General features: G+C 43.2%; 1 non-coding gene and 1 pseudogene across 1 annotated transcript; both read right to left on the bottom strand.

Annotated features, from left to right (window-relative positions):
* Window positions 1–19,009: 19,009 nt before the first annotated feature.
* LOC147904194 (5.8S ribosomal RNA) lies at window positions 19,010–19,161 on the bottom strand. The gene has a single exon (XR_015543644.1). It is a non-coding gene; the product is annotated as a 5.8S ribosomal RNA (ribosomal RNA).
* Window positions 19,162–19,475: 314 nt separating this feature from the next.
* On the bottom strand, window positions 19,476–21,080 carry LOC147904193 (18S ribosomal RNA; annotated as a pseudogene).
* Between the last annotated feature and the right edge of the window lie 1,059 nt (window positions 21,081–22,139).

Raw genomic sequence — 22,139 nt, 5'->3', positions numbered from 1 at the left:
GATATCCTCATCACTATCACCTGTGATGATCAAATCATCAACATAGATGACAAGTAGCATAATACCTTTCTCTGTTTTTCTCACATAAAGTGAGAAATCTACCTTGGAAATCAGAAAGCCAATAGTGACAAGATATTGTCCTATCTTGTCAAACCATGCTCTAGGTGCTTGCTTCAAGCCATACAATGCTTTCTTCAACCTGCAAACAAACTCAGGATAGACAGCATGAACATAACCTGGTGGCTGCTCCATAAAGACCTCTTCTTGCAAATCACCATGCAAGAAGGCATTCTTTACATCCATCTCATGTAAAGACCATCCCTTTGATGCAGCCATAGCAATGACTGCTCTTACAGTTGCCATCCTTGCAACCGGACTGAATGTTACTTCATAATCAATCCCATATGTTTGTGCGTACCCCTTGACAACTAATCTTGCCTTGTATCTATTCACAGAACCATCTGCACTGTGCTTCACCTTATAAACCCACTTACAGCCAATTGCATTCTTGTCTTTAGGCAAAGGCACCAATTCCCATGTAGCATTTTCTTCTAAGGCATCCATTTCTTCATCCATGGCTTTCTCCCATTTTTCTTTTCCCATGGCTTGCTCAAAAGAACTGGGTTTTGGTTCCTGTATCACTTTGACCATATAGGCATAGTGAATGGCTGTAAATCCATCATATTTCAACCTATCCATAGGATACCTAGCTTTGGTAGACCTGCGCAAAATAGGCTCACTTCCAGGTGCTCTCAAAACATCCCTGGTCTTCCTTACTGCAGGTGTAACAACAGAAGGAATACCCAACTCATCATCAATGCTCTGTTCTGAGCCACTGGCTTCACCATCCACATAAGAGTGACCTGCATTCACATCAAACATGGGCTGATCTACCTTCTCTTTTCCTTTTTGTGATATCTGCATACCATTATCTGCATTGCTTTGAGGAGATTCTCCCTATCTCAATCTGCATGTCCATGGTGAAGTATGTGAACCACTGCTAGAGGACACTACAGGTCCACTAATATTGTGATTGCTGCTGTGAATTCTGTGCAGCATTACCATTTTGTGCATCTATATCATCAATCACATTTACTGGTTTATACCAGCTGCTCATCTCATCAAAAACAACATCTCTACTCATTGTAAACTTACGAGTAGAAGGGTTATAGCATCTATACCCTTTCTGCTATAGAGAATAACCAATAAAGATGCACTTCTCAGCTTTTGGATCCAACTTGGACCTCAACTCATCTGGCACATGAACATAGGCAATGCAACCAAAAATTTTCAAATGAGAAATATCTAGTTTCCTACCAGTATACATCTCCTCTGGCGTCATGCCATGTATTGCTGCAGTGGGAGTCCTGTTCATTATGTAAACTATTGTAGCAACTGCTTCAGCTCAATAATAATCTAGTAGGTATTTTTTATTTAGCATGGCCCGAGATACCTCTGCAATATGCCTGTTTTTCCATTCTACAAGTCCATTTTGCTGTGGGGTATGACTGCATGAATATTGCTGCTTTATGCCATGCTCCTGCAGGAACCTTGCAAACTCATTTGAGAGGTACTCTCCCCCTCCATCTGACCTTAGGCATTTTATTTGCAGGCTTGTTTCTTTTTCAACCATAGCTTTAAAAGCTTTGAAATGCCCAAACACTTCACTTTTCTTTTTCATAAATTGCACCCAAACTTTTCTGCTATAGTCATCAATAAAAGTGACAAAATAATGACAGCCTCCAATAGATGCAGCTTTAGTAGTCCACACATCAAAGTGGATTTCCAATGGCTTCTTACTCTCTTGAACATGCCTAGGAAATGGTTTCCTTGCCTGTTTTCCAAATTGATAGGCTTCACATACCTTATGCATTTCTGCAACCTTGAATTTAGGCAATCCTACAACAATATTTTGGGCTTGCATTGATTTAAGTCACTGTACATTAACATGACCAATGCGTTTATGCCAGATATCAATATCTGCAACTACACCGGTCCCATGTGCAAACATTGCTGCACTCAATTCAGGCATGTCCGCATCCAACATAAACATCCTGCCCTTCTTCTTTCCTTTTGCTATCAAGTGAATGTTATTTTTCATATCCTCAACAAAGCATCCATGAGGATTAAATCTGACCTGCAAGCCCTGCTCAACCATTTGACCAACAGAAAACCAGGTGCTTGGTGATGTTCGGGACATGAAATACATCAGATAGGTATTTCTTTTTCCCATCCTACATAGACAAAGGAATTTTACCAATCTGCATAATAGGATGTGCAGTATCATCACCAGTCTCCACAAATCTTGGTCTTTCCATTTTCCTTGCATCCTGCATCCATTCTGCATGACCTGTCATGTGGTTTGATGCACCTGAGTCAACATACAACACATCATTGCTTTCTTCTGCACTTGTCACAAAATTGGTCATGTGCTGCACCATAACAGATGCTCATTTCTGTCATCACCCTGTCTACTAGAGGATGCATAATCCCTTGCTACAATTTTCCATTCATGATGTCATTCTGCTTTTTGTAGCAGTCTTTAGCCATATGATCCATTTTACCACAATAGTAGCATTCAACATTACTGTTTGCATTTTGACCTCTCTGCCATCCACCATGACCTCTTTGGCTTCCCCTGCCTCTAGAGTTACCACGTCCTCCTCCAAAGGACTCTTGAGTTTGCTGCATATTTTGATTTCTACCATGGCCTCCAGATCAGCCTCCTCTACCTCTGCCTCTACCTCTTCCAGCATTTGAGTAGAAGATAGTTTCTTTTGAAGTTCCTCCTGAAGAAGATGCACCACCATTTCTTTGCTCTTCAGAAATTAGAAGAGCAAACAACTCCTCAAAATCAAGAAATTTTTCACGGACGGCAATGGATGTCCGGAACTGTGCATAATCCTTTCCTAGACCATTCAAGGTCATAGAAACTAGATCATCATCTTCCACTGGTGACCCAATGGAAGCAAGTGCATCTGCAATTTTCTTCACCTTCATGTGGTAGTCATTGATGCTCATATTTTCTCTCTACACATTGTGCAACTCCTACTTGAGCTGCATTTTCCTGGCTTGCATATTTGTGCTGTACAGTTTTGCTAAAGTATCCCATGCTTTCTTTGGCATACTTGCATCCTGAATATGCACAATCATAGAATCTGAAATACTGATCGAAAGCCAGTACATAACTTTTCTGGCTCTCTCATGCCATCCTTTAAATGCATTGATTGGGAACATTAGAAAGAATTGGTTCTTCTTCATTCCTATAATGAACTCCCAATAGCCTTTTTCCATAAGGAAATTCATCATTCTAAACTTCCATGCCTGGAAGTTGTTCTTGTCAAGCTTTTCAGTGACAATCTATGAAAGAGAATCAGATGCCATTATAGAACAGTGTAAAATATTCTATTACTGCAAAAAAACACAGCTTTTGCCTCACACGGGCAGATCTGCAAAACTGATAAAAGTGGTATTTGACCACACAGTCACTTCCTAGTGATGATTTTGCATCAATAGGCAACAAGGATGATTCTACAACTCCCAGTATCTCTGCACACAGGCATACGATGCAATTTCTACAGCACTTTTCACCGACCTGCAGAGCAGTGGCCGCACAGTAAAAAATATGGCCTTTTTTTGAGTGCTTGCGAAGAACTTCTGCCTTCAAAATGGCCACACTGCGAAGGGCATCTCAATCTTAGACAGTGCACTCTTGCACTTTCGACTGTGCTACCTGCAGAGATTTGCTCCCAAACTCGAAAAAGGAAAGCAACACTAGTCCTCTTACTAAGACACTGCAAACTTGGTTTGCTTTCTTGAGCTCCTTACCACAAACCAGGCTCTGATACCATGTGAAGATAGTGGGAGAGAGGGAAGGAGTCTCACTTGTGGCTTTCTCACATACACAATGGGGGAATACACACAAAGGTGGAGGCTGAAAACTGTTTTCCTCTTCTTAGTTGTGTAAGCCAAAAGAACTCTAGTACAAAGAAATAGGAGAACCCTATATGTGGGTCTCAAACCAAACTCAGCTAACTAAGGTGGCATACTAACTGAGCCACAAACTAGAGTACATAAGGATAGCTGTCGTCCAGCTATTATTCGTGCATGGTGTACCAACCGTATCTACAGCTAACAAGTCGGTGACATAAATGCACAATGGTCACCCTGGCATATCACGAGTGGAGCTCAATATCTCAACAGAGCACGGTATATACAAATGTTGAATCTTGAACTAGTATCAACTGAAGCAATAAGCATATATGGAGTAATACCTGCAGGCTAAATCTGGATGCTAATGAGCCAGGTCTTCATGGGGTTGCAAACTGGCTTAGCAAGTTGCTGGAAGAAGTCGTGTAAGGAAAGCACGCTTGTAGAGGGACCGTGTCTGTTGCAAGAGAGTATAACTTGCATTGGGTGAGATGTTAACCCACTTTCCTATCCATGGAGTCAATAGAAGCCTGCAACTTTTTACAATTGTCAGTGATTATTTTAAGATGGACACGGATGTCAATGCTGATGCCTAAACTTTCAAACTGGTCCATGCACATAGGGCGTTGCATTGCCAATCTACTAGAAGGTTGGAAAGGAGGGGCTAGAACAGAAAGTGTAGTAACAAGTGTCTTCCAAAAGGGAGAAGGAAAAAAATAGGGAGAAGAATCATGTACACTATGAGGAGGCCTAAAAATGGATGGACCAGAATATTGATCTGCTGGAAGAAGACGATAGACTGGAGTGGCGAGAGAAGAATCTGAGAGTTCTTCTGAAGTCTTAAAGTCTTTGGTATGTCTCTAGTGCAATTCTATTGAATCCTCATCCTTGGGCTTTGCCTCGGTCGGAACTACGCCCAACAAAGGGGGCATGTACTTTTGGAAGAGGAGGTTCCTCTGGTGTATCATCAGAGCTACTAGAAGATATTTCGATGTCAACATGGAAGGGGCTGCATTGAAGAGGATAATTCATGAGGCTCCAAACATTGGGGTCATCTTCATCAGACCTTATAGAGCAGTAGTAGTCATGAGAGTAATCATAGGAATCATGCAGCTGACAATGGAGGCACTGCTGAGTGTCAGATTTAGAACACTCTAGGATTGATTCATTCGAACTGCCTTGTGATACAACCTCGCAGCGCTCAAGATGGTCGACCATATAAGCAAAGAAACCTTTTAATTGTTTCTACTGAGGATTCCGAGGCTTTTTGGTGCAGTCACGGATGAAATGGTCTTTCTTGCCGCAAATAAAACATCCAATGGACTTGACCTTGCAGAATGACAGCGAAGAAACCGTTGTGGGCATCTAGAGTAGCGCCATCTCCAGTGGAACTTGCGAACCTTTGGGAAGGCCGTGGAGCCATAGGCACATTTAGAATGTCGAGGCTTGGAAAATGTAGTAGGCGAGTAGAAATTGTAATGGCCTACGAATTGCTCACAAATAGCAAGAGAGGCATTACCAATCGTTTTTAGCATCTTTAGAGGTAGAAGATCTAGGCCATTGGACAGGTCGAACCATGAGCCTTGGATGTATGCATTCAGATGCTATGATGTTCTCATAATTTGAGTGGGACTCGGCCATATGATTGACCGACTGATAGTCCATCTCCTACTCAGCTAGCATAGGGAGAGCATGAAACTTGAACCTTGTGACTTCAGCATTGGTCTTGCCATAAAGGATACACTCATCCTTTGTATTTACATGTCTAGGAATAGCAAGATTAATAGTAGACACTAAATAATTGACAGAACGGACAAGGATTGCATAGTGTTCAGACTTTGGTTTCATAGATAAACCCTTAATCTGTACATATAAACGAGGTGCGGTAAACATATGAGGACGTTCAATGGCGAAGAACAACTTGTAAGTTATGACAAATGGCGGATATGAGACAGGCATGCAAAGAACCACGGCGGTAAGGAGTGGAAGTCAAATTGAAGACAAGAAGGAGGGAAAGCTAAATATATTGCTCAAGAAAACTGAAGTATACAAGCTCTGCAAGGCAGACTCTACCTTGCAAAGGAGCCAACGATGCTCATATATAGAGACAGCTGAGTGGCTTCTGAGTGGCTCTTCATGATCGCACTATCTGAGTGGAGGTTGAGCTATGATCCACTTCCTTGTGAGGGAATCATTTGTACAATGACAAGACATAAAGGTGAAGGTCTTACCTCGGACCTTGTGTAGTGTCTAATCACCAGATTACATATTTATCTCTAAAGAATCTTTGTATATTGGTCATGATGAAGGTCTTATCCAAAGTGGAAAGTGTCTAATCATCATGACTTGGATAGAGACTCACTCAATGTGGGGTCCATTCCCAGTGGGAAGAAGTAATCCATCGAGCTTGCCAACAATAAGGAGCACCTTCACGGGACAACATATTAGGGAGAACATTGGTGCTGCCCTTTATTTACTCGATAGAAAAGTCGTACATGGTAAAGAATTCCTACCATCATGCAAGACAGCCATGACCAATCTGTTTATCAATGCAGCACGTGCATAACATTTTGAAGTTCTAGTTATCTATCCTAACAATGAACTCTCGATTAAAAATGAAAAGCTCAAGCTTCTAAATAGCGTGCTTAATTGCAAGGATCTCCTTCTCAATTGAATGATAATTTAGTTCTGCTCCTTGAAATGTTCCTGAGTGATAGGCATAGAGGATCTCCTAGGTTGGAGTATGCTCAAGCAGAACGACACCCTAGAAGTGGTCTGAAGCATCTGTTTCAATAACCAGGGTACCAGAAGTAGAAGGGATGTTGAGAGTTGGCAGATGTTGTACATTTTCTTTGATATGTTGAACTGCTTGAGTTTGGGCCAAACCCCAGGGAGGACTATCTTTTCGAAGGCATAGTTGAAGATGAAAGTGGTCTCTAGCAAGCTATTCATAGAAAGGAGCAATGTGGTTTAGGCACCTGAGGAATCATTGCAATTGGGTACGATCCCGAATCTCATCAAGAAAGGCTAAGAGGGCCTTAAAGACATGGTCCTGCATTTGGATGGCTCCCTTACGTATGTGGACGCCAAGGAATTCAATTTTCTCTTGGCCGATGGTAATCTTTTTGGCTGAGAGGGCCAATCCTTTGGCTTTAAGCAAATCATACACAATCATTAAATGTTTGAGGTGAGACTTTACATCTTTGCTGTAGACAAGAATGTCATCTATATATACAAGACAGAAAGAGTGATATGGACTGAAAATGGAGTCCATAAACTTCAACAACTCTAGATACTGGGGCAGTTTCAAGACCAAATGGAAGAACATTCCATTGGTAGAAACCTTGGGAAACCATGAACCCTATTTTATGGTGGTCTTGAAGCTGGAGGCCCTAACTTGCCAAAACCCTGGCTTCAAGTCAAACTTGGAGAAGATGGCTGAACCAAATATCTTTTGCATCAAGTCTCTTTATTTGGAATACGGTAAGAGACAGAGAGTAAACATTTGGAATAGGGCTTCACAGGCTTCTATTGACTCCGTAGATAGAAAAGTGGGTGAACATCTCACCCAATGCAAATTATACTCTCTTGCAACAGACACTAGTCCCAAGCGTGCTTTCCCTACACGACTTCTTCTAGTAGCTTGCTTAGCTAGTTTGCAACCCCATGAAGACCTGGCTCATTAGTGTCCAGATTTAGCCTGCATGTATTCTCCATATATGCTTATTGCTCTTGTTGATACTGGTTCAAGATTTAACATTTGTAAATACTACGCTCTTCCCTCCAAATGCTAGCAAGAATCAGAGCCCCATGATCAAATGAGAGGATCCACCATGGGTGGTAAATTGATCGCTTGGAAAAAGATTCGCATCAAATATTGCCATTTCTCTAGCTGGACACTCTACCACTATTGATTTCTATAAGCTCGAGTCACAAGGAGTTGACCTTGTTATTGGCAATGACTTCCTCAACCATCACCTTCCCTTTGGCTTCTCTACAAGTAAGATGGTATTAACCATCCAAGGTATGCTTGTTCATCTTCCTGCCAGGGAACATCTTAAGAAGGTTTTGAAGCCTCTTGAAGAAGATTTGAAAATAGTCCACCAGTGCTCCTCTCCATTTTCCCTTGATTATGTTAAGCCTCCTCTGGAGTATAACCCCATGCCTATGGCCTCCCCAATGCCTTCACCAGCAACATTCAGACCCCAGGCAATTGACGATGCACATCGCCTTCTTCAGGGAACAGAGTTTGATGCACAATGCCCTCTTCAGGGAGCAGAGTTAGAAGAATATATCAACAATCTTCTCCAAGAAAATGAGTAGAAGAATCTACACGGCTCCACGCATACTCTACATCTTCTCTCTTCCCTACAAGATATGCAAGAAAAGTTTCTTCGTGATTGCAACAGCGAGTCTCCTATCGTATTCAAGCGTATCTTCCAACATCATGTCCCTCTCCCCCTACGAGAAGGATCCAAACCTTTCAAGGAGAGCGCGTATGGTTTCACACAGAATGACAGAAGGTTGTGCAATCAGGAAATCCAGGAACTCCTGGATATGGGCCTCATCTCTCACTCCCAGTCTGAATGGGCAGTAGTAGCCTTCTACATCAACAAGCACTCCGAGCAAAAAAGGGGTAAGAAATGGCTGATGATTAATTACAGGCCGCTCAAAAAATGTTTACTCTCTGTCTCTTACCCTATTCCAAATAAAGAGTACTTGATGTAAAAGAAATCTGGTTCAGCCATCTTCTCCAAGTTTGACTTGAAGGTAGGATTTTAGCAGGTCGGCCTCTAACCTGAAGACTGCTACATAAAACAGGGTTCATGGTTCCACAAGGTTTCTACCAATGTAATGTTTTTCCATTTGGTCTTAAAACTACCCCGATAGAGTTCCAGAAGTTTATGGACTCCATTTTCAGTCCATATCACTCTTTCTGTCTTGTATATATAGATGACATTCTTGTCTAGCAAAGATGTAAATTCCCACCTCAAACATTTAATGATTGTGTAGGACTTGCTTAAAGCCAAAGGCTTGGCCCTCTCAGCCAAAAAGATTACCATCGGCCAAGAGACAATTGAATTCCTTGGCATCCACATACAAAAGGGAGCCATCTAGATGCAGGAGCATGTCCTTAAGGCCCTCTTAGCCTTTCCTGATGAGATTCAGGATCACACCCAATTGCAAGGATTTCTCGGGTGCCTAAACCGCATGTCTCCTTTCTATGAACTACTTGCTAGAGACCGGTTTCATCTTCAACTATGCCTATGAAAAGACAGTCCTCCTTGGGGTTTGGTCCAAACTCAAGCAATTCAACATATCAAAGAAAAGGTACAACATTTGCCAGCTCTCAACATCCCTTGTGCTTTTGGTACCCTGGTTATTGAAATAGATGCTTCAGATCACTTCTAGGGTGCCGTTCTGCTCGAGCATACTGCAACCCAGGAGATCCTCTGTGCCTATCACTCCAAAACATTTTAAGGAGCAGAACTAAATTATCATTCAATTGAGAAGGAGATCCTTGAGGTTAAGCGCACTATTCAAAAGCTTGAGCTTTTCATTCTTAATCGAGAGTTCATTGTTTGTACAGATAACTAGAACTTCATAACTTTTTGCACGCGCTGCATTGATAAATAGATTGGTCATGGCCATCTTGCACGATGGTAGGAATTCTTTACCATGTACAAATTTTCTGTCAAGTGGAAAAAAGGCAACCCAATGTTCTCCCTGATATGTTGTCCCATGAAGGCGCTCCTGATTGGCAAGCTCGGAATGGCAAGCTCCTGATTGGCAAGCTCGGAATGGTGGATTACTTCTTTCCACTGGGAATTCTGAGTGAGTCTCTATCCAAGTCATGATGATTAGACACTGTTCACATTGGATAAGACCTTCATCATGACCAATGTACAAAGATTGTTTAGAGATAAATATGTAATCTGGTGATTAGACACTGCCCGAGGTCCCAAGTAAGACCTTCACCTTTATGTCTTGTCATTGTACAAATGATTCCTCACATGGAAGCGGATCACAGTTGAACCTCCACTCAGATTGTGCTATCATGATAGCCACTCAGAAGCCACTCACCTCTCTCTATATAAGAGCATCCTTGGCTCATTTGCAAGGTAGAGTCTGTTTGCCTTCGAGAGATTATATACTTCAGTGGTGTTGAGCAATATATTCAGCTTCCTTGCCTCCTTTCACTTTTAGCTTATTAAGATCCATCCTGATTTTACCATTAGTCACAATATGCCCTAAAAATCATATCTTTGAAAAAAATAATTCACTCCTTTTAGCATTTATAAACAACTAATGCTCTTTTAATAGCCCAAGTACAATCCTCAAGTTCTCCCTAAGTTCCTTCTCATCCTTATTGAATACAAGAATATCATCGAAAAATGTACCAACAAAAGACCTACATTTTTGAAATATCCGGCTCATCGTCCTATTGAAGATGGATGGAGCCTTACTCAATCCAAAGGGCACTACCAAATACTCATACAATCCTTGGCTATCCTAAAGCTATCTTATGAACATCTTGTGGAGCAATTCGTACCTGATGGTATCCACTTTTTAAGTCAATCCGATTGAAAAACTTAGCTCCTTTTAGACTGTCTAGGATTTCATTGATTCTTGGTATGGGAAAATGATTCTTCATCGTCATCTTATTCAATGCCCTATAATCAACACACATTCTCCAAGACCCAACCATCCTTCTTAAAAGAGAAAAGCATTGGCAGACAAAATGGGGAACTACTGGGTCTGATCAATCCATGCTCCAATCTATGGTCTTACATTGATGTCAAATTTTGTTTGAAAATTGAGAATATTTATTAAAAAAACTCACAGTTGTAGACAACTAATTTTATGAAACTAATAATTGGTGACATTGCCTTCTTGGTGTTGCTATAAATTCTGTAGATAATTTGGTGGGGGAGACAATGTCGGATGTATTCATGAAGATTGAACACACTTTTTTTTCATAGTAAAGCTTTCATTACTAAGTGGGAAACCTCAAAAGAGGTAAAAACCCACACAAAATACAAGGAGAAAAAGAACATCTTGGCCCAAAGGATAGAAACAATCATCTCAAGGTATCAAAGGAAAAGATGTGCAAAAAGTAGGATGCCGAAGGAGAGGACATGAAGACCACATCCTCCAGAGTAATCTGATTCTAATCTAAAAGCAAATGGAGGGGCATAACCAAACCATCATCAAAAAAGATTTTCTTCGGACCCTTGTGAGCTTTCTTGACATAGAAAGCTAGGCGAAATTTTTGTATAATAGGGTCAAAGACAGCTTGTAGCAAGGGATGCATGTCTTTAAGTACAAAAGAAGAAGTATTAGTAGTTCCCCAACTAATGACATGGAGCCACCTGAGTATCCATAGAAGAGATAACTTATTGATGGCATGCATCCATTCCTGAATTCAAAGAATCCATGGCAGAAAAATATTGTTGCGACTCATCTGTAGGAGAAAGAGGCTCTGACTTATCCTCCTCAATGCAAACCTCAATTGAAGTAGGCATGCCCATATGGTCCTCAGTATGAATAGCATTTGGCATCTGTGAGTCATGCATAGACTTATCATGCTCAAGTTGACAGTCTAGTAACATAATAGAAGTATTATCAGCTTGAATAGTTGCAGAAATATCTTGTACAAGAGAATCCTAAGAAGTTGAAAACATTATTGTCGATGTAGATAACACTCTCCAAGCTAGATGTTTGCCACTACCCAATACCATCTTCTCCTATCGTGAGGTCTCTGCTTTGATTTGTATTGATCTTTTAGGGTAGTACCCTGACAAAATATAAAGAGGGGAGAGGAGAAGAGTGGAGATGAGAAGAGAGGGCACAGCTAGAGAGCACACCACAAATGACTAACTGTACACTAGATTTAGTTGAAAATGTAGAATATATACAAACCCATTTAGGGTTAGGGTTAGGGTTAGAGGATCTAACCCTTTCCTTTATAGCACTCTATTGGGTTAGTGCTATGCACATATGATCACATGATGGTGCTATGTACAAGTGATCACATGATGTTGAGCGTGAACTCTCAACACCTTCCCTCAAGATCAACATCATGAAGTAAGATGATGATTCTCGGGAATCGAAGAAGGAATGAACATTACATTCCATCATACCCCTTTAATGGGAATGTCCTTCCTTTGTGTCAAACCAAGAGCTAGTCGGTGTTTCTTGAATAGCTCTTTACCGAGTGGTTTGGTAAAGATGTCTGCATCATTCTCTTTACTAATCATAATGTTGTAGTGTGATGTCACCAAGTAACAGTCTTTCTCTGATGAAGTGCTCTCTGACATCAATGTGCTTTGTCTTGGAGTGATATACTGGATTTTTGGCCAATGCTCGAGCCGATTGGTTATCATAGTATATTGTTGTTGGCTTTTAGTCATCAAAGTAATCTGTTTCTGACAATAGTCTTCTGAGCCATATAGCCTCACATGCACCTATAGTGATTCTTGCTGATTACCTTCATTTTATACAGTTGTATATGGAAGCACTTTAGTTGAGTACCTTCGCCTAAAGGTTGCCAATTGAGGACAACTGTTTTAGTGATGGAGGGAATGTAACACCATGGTTTCACTTTGTCTATATTTTTGGGATATTATTATTTGAGATCTCATACTCACTAATTACATGTGTATAATTTTTGTGGTAGGACTTCATTTTCTAGCTAGTCATCTTCAGCTCTACCATGTGCACATTTTAGTTACAACTCAAAATACTCTCTTATCATGGTTGATCACCATGTATGGCTATCTTTAGTATAGCATAAGTCACTTTCCTATATGACTTCCTCAATTCATCGCTTTCAATGCGTTCAGTTCAACCAATCTCTTTCTATGTGACACCAATATAATATATCATTTCCAGTAAGGATCATGATGGATATTTAGAAATCCATTTGAGTCACATTAGGTGGTAGGATGTTCAGAAATCCATTTCACTCACATCACATGATGGATGTTGGAAGCTAGTGCATGGGGTGGACTTCACCATACGAAGTTATTAGCCAAATGATTGTCTTACCAGATCACCCGGGATATATCAAACCTATTACACAAATTGAAAAAATCCATTAAATTTTGATTGTATTTTAGGGTTAGGGTTTAGGGTTTAGTATTTAGGGTTAAGGATTTAGGGCTTAGGATTTAAGATTTAGTGTTTAGGGTTTTGGATTTATGATTATGTTTTTAGGGTTTAGGGTTTAGGGTTTAGACACTAGGGTTTAGGGTTTAGGATTTAGCATTTAGGGTTTATGATTATTGTTTTAGGGTTTAGGATTTAGGATTTACGTTTTAGGTTTTAGGGTTTGGGGTTTAGTATATAAGATCATGAGCTTAGAGTCTAGAATTTAGGGTTTAGGATTGAAAATTAGGTTTTAGAATTTAAGTTATAGGGGTTAGGGTTTAAGGTTTAGGGTTTAGGGATTATAACTGTTATATAAGTTTAAGAGCTTAGATTGTATAACCTAAGATTTAGGGAATTTAGGATTTAAGATTTAGGGTATAAGATTTAAGGTATATGGACTATATAAAATATGCATTCCAAAGTATTTAGTTTAGATATATATAGACTATATGTTATATGCTTTCCAAAGTGTTTTGTTTATAGGTACGATCCTTTGCAAAGGCTTTACTTTAAGTAAGTATAAGTCTACCTAGTCAAAGTATCCTACTGAATAGGGACAAGCACATAGGCTAAAAGCACACCGATTCATATTTTCTTACATTCATGCTGCATGGTATATCAAAAGGTACAATCCTTTGCAAAGGCTTCACTTTAAGTAATTATAAGTCTACCTAGTCAAAGTATCCTACTGATTAGGGAGAAGTACTTAGGCTAAAAGCACACCGATTCATATTTTCTTACATTCATGCTGCATGGTGTATCAAAAGAAATGAAAAAGTATGTGATAAGAAATATTCAGAAGAAATATGTATTCCATATCATGGACACCATGGATATCTGGTGGTTGCTAAAGTAAAAAAATGATATGGATGCAATGATACTGTAGTTTTGTGCAAAGCCTTAAACTTTGTTTAAGGCTTTTGCAAAGTATTACACATAGTAACAAAGGTAAGTAAGTATGCTAAACCTCTTCTAGATTCTATGGCTTTAGATACCTACCTTACAAATGCATTATCTAATTTTTCATTCTTCGACTAACTAACAAGTATTATACACATGAAAGAAAAGCATATGTGCTAAAAGTACGTGTGTAAAATCTAATATTTTCTTATTTTTTAAATTAATTCAATTCTTTAATTGACTACTTTTTAAAATTGAAAGGTTATTAGTATATAATCTACATAATTTTAAATGTTATTAATGTATAATATTAATAATTTATATATTTATTTAAATGTATATAATAATTAAATGATATTTATATTAGTTTTTAAGTTAATAATGTATAGAATAGCAATATATTCACTAATTCTTCATTGTTTTAAGAATAAGTATTATATAAAGCACATATGCTAGAAGACCTCCCTTTCAAGTTATATTTTTTAAATTAATGTATTTATATATTTATTTATATAATAATTATATTAATTTATAGATTAATAATATATATATTTAACAAAATTATATTTTAATATTAGTTAATAAAAATTTATTATATTATGGAGTAAAAATATTATAAATGGATTTCTTATATTAATAAAGTGTCATGAGAAGAGTTTTTTGGAAAGATTTATGATTAAATTTTGTTTTGAAGTTGTTGCATGCGCAATAGGTAGTGAGGTTTGAGTGGTTTTGAGGTTGAGAGAGAAATTTGTAATAAAGTGTCGTGAGAAGAGTTTTTTGGAGAGATTTATGATTTAAAGTTGTTGCATACGCAATAGGTAGGGAGGTTTGAGTGGTTTTGAGGTTGAGAGAGAAATTTGTAATAGATTGTTTTTTTTTGTTGAGGGGTTTTTTGGAGAGATTAATGATTAAATTTTGTTTTGAAGTTGTTGCGTACGCAATAGGTAGGGAGGTTTGAGTGGTTTTGAGGTTGAGAGAGAAATTTGTAATAGATTGTTCTTCTTTTATTGAGGAGTTTTTTGGAGAGATTTATGATTAAATTTTGTTTTGAAGTTGTTGCATACGCAATAGGTAGGGAGGTTTGAGTGGTTTTGAGGTTGAGAGAGAAATTTGTAATAGATTTTTCTTTTTGGGGAAAAATTGTTGCGTGCCCAATAGGCTAGGAGAGAAATTTTTGAAAATAGGTTGTGAGAGTTTGACCGTCATCACCTTCTTTTCTTCTTCTTCCTCCTCATGCTTTCTCCTCTGCCCTAAGGCCTCACTTTGTGTCATGCCTCTGCATCTATCTAGACCTGCACTTGTACTCCACCATTTCCCCTTTCCATCTCTTGTCTTCACCTCATGCTTCTCCACCTCGGCGTTTTTCCTTTCTACCTCGGTATCTCTTCTGCACACACCTCTGCGTTGCCACGGGCTTCTGATTGCTCTCTTGACCTTGCCCCGTTCACGGTTTTTCATCACCTCTACTCCCTTTCCATCGTTTGTGCCTTGAGCACTTACTCGTTTCATTCCTGTGCCTACCGCATTTTCATTGGTCACCTGCACGCCTTCAGCATTTTTCTGACTTTCCTTTGGGCCTACCACGTCACTTGGTCTTGGGCTTGCACCTTCCGTGCTCCTCATCCCACCCTCCTCACACTTGAGCGTTTGTTTAATTTGACTTTGGGACAATGGCACTGCTCTTCGTTTCTTTCACGCCTCCCGCACCTCTCGTGCCTCTCGTCTCCGTCACTACGCCTTTCATGCCTCTGGTCACTGTTATCGTGCTTCTCGCGCCTCAGGTCTTCACTATGGTTATAGCATCTCAGGGGTTCGCACCACCTATTTTCACCAATGCACCTCTCGGGTCATTGCTTCCACACCTCGTGCCTTCCGCGCCGTTTCCCATGCATCTCACGACTCCTGCGCCGTTCACTCGGGGCTTTGCACCCTCCATGCATCTCACGGCTCTCGTGCCGTTCACTCGGGGCTTCGCACACTCCGTGCTACCCACTTGGGGCCTCGCATCTTCTGTGACGTCCATCGCCTCGGTTGGACCCCAAGTCACCTGTTTGCTGATCATCCTACTTGGCGCACATCTCACACTCCCACGACACGGTTCTACTTCCCTGCTTCCATTAGTCATCCCTTTTGTCTCTGCCACCATACCTGACTCCACCTGCGCCTTTCTTCCTCCTCCGAGTCCTCATCTTCACTTTCACTTTCCGAGCCGCTCTCTGACTCTCGCTGTTTCATCCTCCGTTTCACTCCCGGACTCCTCTATATCATCCTCCAACTCCTTCTTCACATATAGATCCATCACCAACTTAAACACCACCATGAACTCATAGCGCCACCTGGCCGTTTCACCTCGGTGTCATACGGCTAGCCATTCCAAGTACCCCATATCCTTGCTCAGGAGGACATTCACCCACTTTGGAACTGCCCTCATCACATCCACTGTGGCTTCCATCTCTGGCTTCCCACTCCTCATCACCCATAGTATTGCCTCCTTCCCTTGTGCGTAAGATTGACTTTGCCCGTCACGTGATGCAATACCTCGATACAGGATCCGCCTCGAAGGCTCGCGATACCTTGAGGTTTGCTCTGATACCAAGTGTAAGGGCCCGATAGTTCTGGACTTAGTCTCCGGTTGTGAGCACCTTATGTCGGACCCATTTCCGAGTCCCAACCTCCCTTACTGTCTCTTTTTGATACCAAATCCCCTTTATGCGCAGCTTAGCCAACACGACCCCTAGCACGGGCCATTTGCCGTTTATCCCACTTTACCATGCCCCACTGGGCAAGCCCTTGGGCTTCACGTTCTTCGGTCTGCAGAATCACACTGGTCACCAAGACCCCTAGGAATGTCCACCGCGCAACATCTTGATCAGCCCATGTTTCTTTCCTGGTTAATGGTCATTACATGGGTCGGCATGTTTGACCCCTTCGGGCTCACCTCGAGTCCCGGTTCAGTACCCAAACAGTTCACGGTTTATACAATGGTATGGAGAACACACATGGCCCTCACCGTTCCCCACTCACTTTCACATGCCCTCAACTCGTCCCACGTTTTGCTTTCCCGTGCGTGCACTTCAACGTGCACCACAAGATCACAACCCACAAGATGGCATGATGACGTTACTTGCAAGACGGTACTAGATGGAGTGCCAAACGGTCGCTAGAACGCGCTTGATTGCAACAGAAAGTATTTACAAGCAAGAGGGAGCATAAAGGGCCACTGACGTTTTCCTCATCCAAAACAACCTCGTATGAGAGAGCACTATCCTCCATATAATAGTGGCTAGCCACTAGGCACCGCGGCGCCTCCCTTTGCCCCAAAACGGTCCGAACACTCACGGTAGGTCAACCCTAACGTTGACTTCCTTATAATAGTTGTGAGGGACTAGGTCTTCGGGCCTTAGTTTTTCTTCCTATGCAGTGGATATTTCTTGACTCGGCCCCCTCACCTCAGGCGCACCTAGGACTCACTAGCCCTAGATGCACCGGGAGCTATTCTCAGCTCGTTTACGTTCTGCGATGCCTCTGCGTTTTCCAACCAAAACGGGCCCTAGCACGTCCGGCACCTAGACAGCCATTTCCACTCCCAACCACAACGCATCCTCCCCTAGACCCCGACGCCTCTGCGTTTAGCAGCCAAAACAGGCCCTAGCACATCCTGCCCCTAGATGATCGTTTCCACTCCCAGCCATAGCGCGTCCTCCCCTAGACCACCGTTCACGGATTCTCTGATCCTCACGCCCCTTTCCTGGGCCACTGCTCCTCAAATGGTTCCAGCTCCCCACTTGTATCCCGGCCTACCGATGAAGACACACAGACTCACGGGCTTGCGCAACACCTGACCTTCCTTGGATAGGATCCTCGATTCATAATTCACATGGAATGCCCACCACGCGATGTTCCACCTTTAGCTTAGCTTGCTTAGAAGGTTACGCAACGGTTCACGAATATTTACAAGGGTATGAAAGGAATGGGCCGCTCACCGTTCCTTGCTCACTTTCACGTGCACTCACACCCTTCCCACGTTTTGCTTTCCAATGTGTGCCCACACAAGTGCACCACGAGATCACAACACGTAAAATGGCCCGAGACGTTACTTGCAAGAAAGTACTAGAAAGAGTGCCAAACAATGCCTTGATAATGCTAGACTGCAAGAAAGAGTATTTACAAGCAACTGAGTGCACGAGGTGCGTAAAGCCCGCCACGAGTGGTGCGCGCTTCATGCCTCAGCCGACATGACGGCATAGGTGGGCCATCGAAAGCCCGCTCTTGTGCCATTGCATCGGCTTGCACTGACCAGCACCCCGCATCGAGCGGTGGACCAGCTCTCACCGTTCCGCATCCGATCGGGGCGTACCCGCAGCCTCCATTCGCTTCCCTCCTAGCAATTTCAAGCACTTTTTAACTCTCTTTTCAAAGTCAGGACTTTTCATCTTTCCCTCGCGGTACTTGTTTGCTATCAGTCCCTTGCCCGTATTTAGCCTTGGATGGAATTTACCACCAGCTTAGGGCTGCATTCCCAAATAGCCCGACTCGCCAACGGCACCTTGCGAAGCAACAAGGTCCGAGCTCGACGGGGCTCTCACCCTCTCCGACGCCTCTTTCCAGGGGACTTGGGCCCGGTCTGTTGCAAAGGATGCCTCTCCAGACTACAATTTGCGTGGCGAGGCCGCACGATTCTCAAGCTAGGCTCTTTCCGGTTTGCTCGCTGCTATTAGGGAAATCCTCGTTAGTTTCTTTTACTCCGCTTAGTGATATGCTTAAACTCGGCAGGTAGCCTTGCCTAATCTGAGGTCCATGTTCCAATACGGGGGGAGCTCGTCGGCACTCGCACATGCACCTCTGGGCGATTCATCTGCAAACTACTGCCCCATGAGCGGCGGACCACCCTTGCGACACCTCGCCACTCGGTGCCATAGATCCATTTCAGCCGACCGCACCACCCCAGAGAGGCATCATGGATGGCTAGCTCCGCCGCTCGGCCCCTCTCAAAGAGGAGGGGTTAGGGGTGTGGTTGTGGTGAGGACGCTCAGACAGGCATGCCCTTGGACAAGTCGTGGATGCAAGTTGCATTCAAAGACTCGATGATTCGCAGAATTCTGCAATTCACACTATGTATCGCATTCGCTGCGTTCTTCATCGTTGCAAGAGCCAAGATATCCGTTGCTGAGAGTCGTTTTTACTTGTGTTACATCCTCCACGAGGGAGGGAGATCAGACCGTCGCATTTCTACGGTGCCTCGCACCCCCCATGAAGGGGGCGAAAGGTTTATCATGCAGCCCCGTGCTGAGGCACGGAGGAGGGGGCTGCCCGTGCAGCAGACGAGGGAAGATCCCCAACCCTGCTGCACAGCTGACGGGCCACCCGACCTGATGCCACGCCTACTTTCGCCCGGCTTCGGTAGGGAGGGTGGCCCTGACAGTCATGCCTTTGAGTGCGGCCCCTCGACATTACGTCCATGGTTGACAGTGTTTCAAACAAATGTGTGTCAATGATCCTTCCGCAGGTTCACCTACGGAAACCTTGTTACGACTTCTCCTTCCTCTAAATGATAAGGCTTAATGAACTTCTCACAACGTCACCGACGGCGAACCACCGGCGTCACTACAATTCGAAAACTTCATCGGACCATTCAATCGGTAGGAGCGACAGGTAGTGTGTACAAAGGGCAGGGACGTAGTCAACGTGAGCTGATGACTCGCGCTTACTAGGAATTCCTCGTTGAAGATCAATAATTGTAATGATCTATCCCCATCACGATGAAATTTCAAAAGATTACCTAGGCCTCTCAGTCTAGGTCGTAAACTCATTGAATTCATCAGTGTAGCATGCGTGCAGCCCAAAACATCTAAGGGCATCACAGACCTGTTATTGCCTAAAACTTCCATGGCCTAGATGGCCATAGTCCCTCTAAGAAGTTGGCCACGAAGAGGATCCTTCGTGTAACTAGTTAGCTGGCTAAGGTCTCATTCGTTAATAGAATTAACTAGACAAATGACTCCACCATCTAAGAACGGCCATGCACCACCACCCATAGAATCAAGAAAGAGCTCTCAATCTATCAATCCTTACTATGTCTGGACCTGGTAAGTTTCCCCGTGTTGAGTCAAATTAAGCCGCAAGCTCCACTCCTGGTGGTGCCCTTCCGTCGATTCCTTTAAGTGTCAACCTTGCGACCATACTCCCCCCGGAACCCAAAAACTTTGATTTCTCATAAGGTGCTGGCGGAGTCATCGAAGTAACATCCGCCAATCCCTAGTCGGCATCATTTATGGTTGAGACTAGGACGGTATCTAATCGTCTTCGAGCCCCCAACTTTCGTTCTTGATTAATGAAAACATCCCTGGCAAGTGCTTTTGCAGTAGTTCGTCTTTCATAAATCCAAGAATTTCACCTCTGACAATGAAATACGAATGCCCCCAACTGTCCCTATTAATCATTACTCCGGTTTCGAAGACCAACACAATAGGACCAGAGTCCTATCACGTTATTCCATGCTAATGTATTCAGAGCATTGGCTTGCTTTGAGCACTCTAATTTTTTCAAAGTAACATCGCCGAATCCACGTCCCAAAACCAACTAAGGCCAGGAGCGTCTCCCCAAAAGAAAGAATGGAGCGACCAATGCACACCAAAAGATGCGGACTACTCACCCCACCCTGAGATCCAACTACGAGCTTTTTAACTGCAACAACTTAAATATATGCTATTCGACTGGAATTACCACGGCTGCTAGCACCAGACTTGCCCTCCAATGGATCTCGTTAAGGGATTTAGATTGTACTCATTCCAATTACCAGACTTGTAAAAGCCCAGTATTGTTATTTATTGTCACTACCTCCCCGTGTCGGGATTGGGTAATTTGTGCACTTGCTAGCCGTTTCTCAGGCTCCCTCTCCAGATTCGAACCCTAATTCTCTGCACACAATGTGGCATGCGGTTGTGGGAGGCAACCCACCCCGGGAGGGTGAACCGTGCTCATCGACAAGGGCCAAGGCACACCCTGCCATCCAAAGGCATTTCGCTTGCCCACAAAACGCGTCACCTACACATGCCCGGGTACCGCACAAGGTAGGTCCACCGGCACACGAGGGTCACGAATGGCAGCCCAAGCACCTTTCATGTTGCCTTGCCTATCGCACTTCGGGGCTGAGCCGAGGCGACCCAATGCCATTAATGGTCGGATCGCCCGTTCCGAAACACACCCATTTAGAGTGACTCACAACCCCCAGGATCAAGTCCTCACGGAGCTGGAACCCATCAATGGTCTATCGCACAAGGTTCACCACCATCTGTAGGTATAGAGGCCACAATGTCCATCTGCGATGGGAAGCACTGACGAAATCCTTGATCATACAGTGCCCAAACGGTGGCATGCCCATCTAAGACGCTACTTGCAGTCCCTCATCGCCTACTAGATCGCCGACTGCAACGACCGTGCCCAATCTCGCAAGACGGGCATGCACGAAAACGGCCAAAACGTTCGGTAGAGAGGAGGGTTCACCCACCCATGGAGCCTTCAGTAGTCACAAGAGGGGTGGGGGACCAGATGCCTCACCACACCACGACCCTCGTTCAATGGTCGGCCTTTGCCCACAAGCAGGAGAACCACTCCCCATAATATAGTTGTAAGGGCCCGGTAGTTCCGGACTTAGTCTCCGGTTCTGAGCACCTTACATCAGACCGTTGCCGAGTCCCAACCTCCCTTTATGTGTCTTTCTGATACCAAATCCCCTTTATGTGTAGCTTAGCCAAACACGACCCCTGGCATGGGCCGTCTGCCATTTATCCCACTTTGCACCACGCCCCACTGGGCAAGCCCTTAGGCTTCACGTTCTTTGGTCCTCAGAGTCACACGGGTCACCAAGACCCCCTAGGAGCATCCACTGCATGACGTCCTACTTAGCCCACATTTCCTTCCTGGTTAACGGCCGTTACATGGGTCGGCACGTTTGACCCCTTTGCACTCACCTCGAGTCTTGGTTCGGTACCCAACGGTTCACGGTTTATACAATGGTATGGAGAACACACATGGCCCTCACCATTCCCCACTCGCTTTCACGTGCCCTCAACCCGTCCCACGTTTTGCTTTCCCATGCGTGCGCTTCAACGTGCACCACAAGGTCACAACCCACAAGATGGCATGATGACGTT

The sequence above is a fragment of the Dipteris shenzhenensis genome, chromosome 2 (genome assembly GCF_047967505.1).
Source record: "Dipteris shenzhenensis isolate YYH24624 ecotype China chromosome 2, Dip_SZ_1.0, whole genome shotgun sequence".
NCBI lineage: Eukaryota > Viridiplantae > Streptophyta > Polypodiopsida > Gleicheniales > Dipteridaceae > Dipteris > Dipteris shenzhenensis.
The sequence above is the reverse complement of the archived record's forward strand: the minus strand, read 5'-3'. Positions and strand labels throughout refer to the sequence as shown.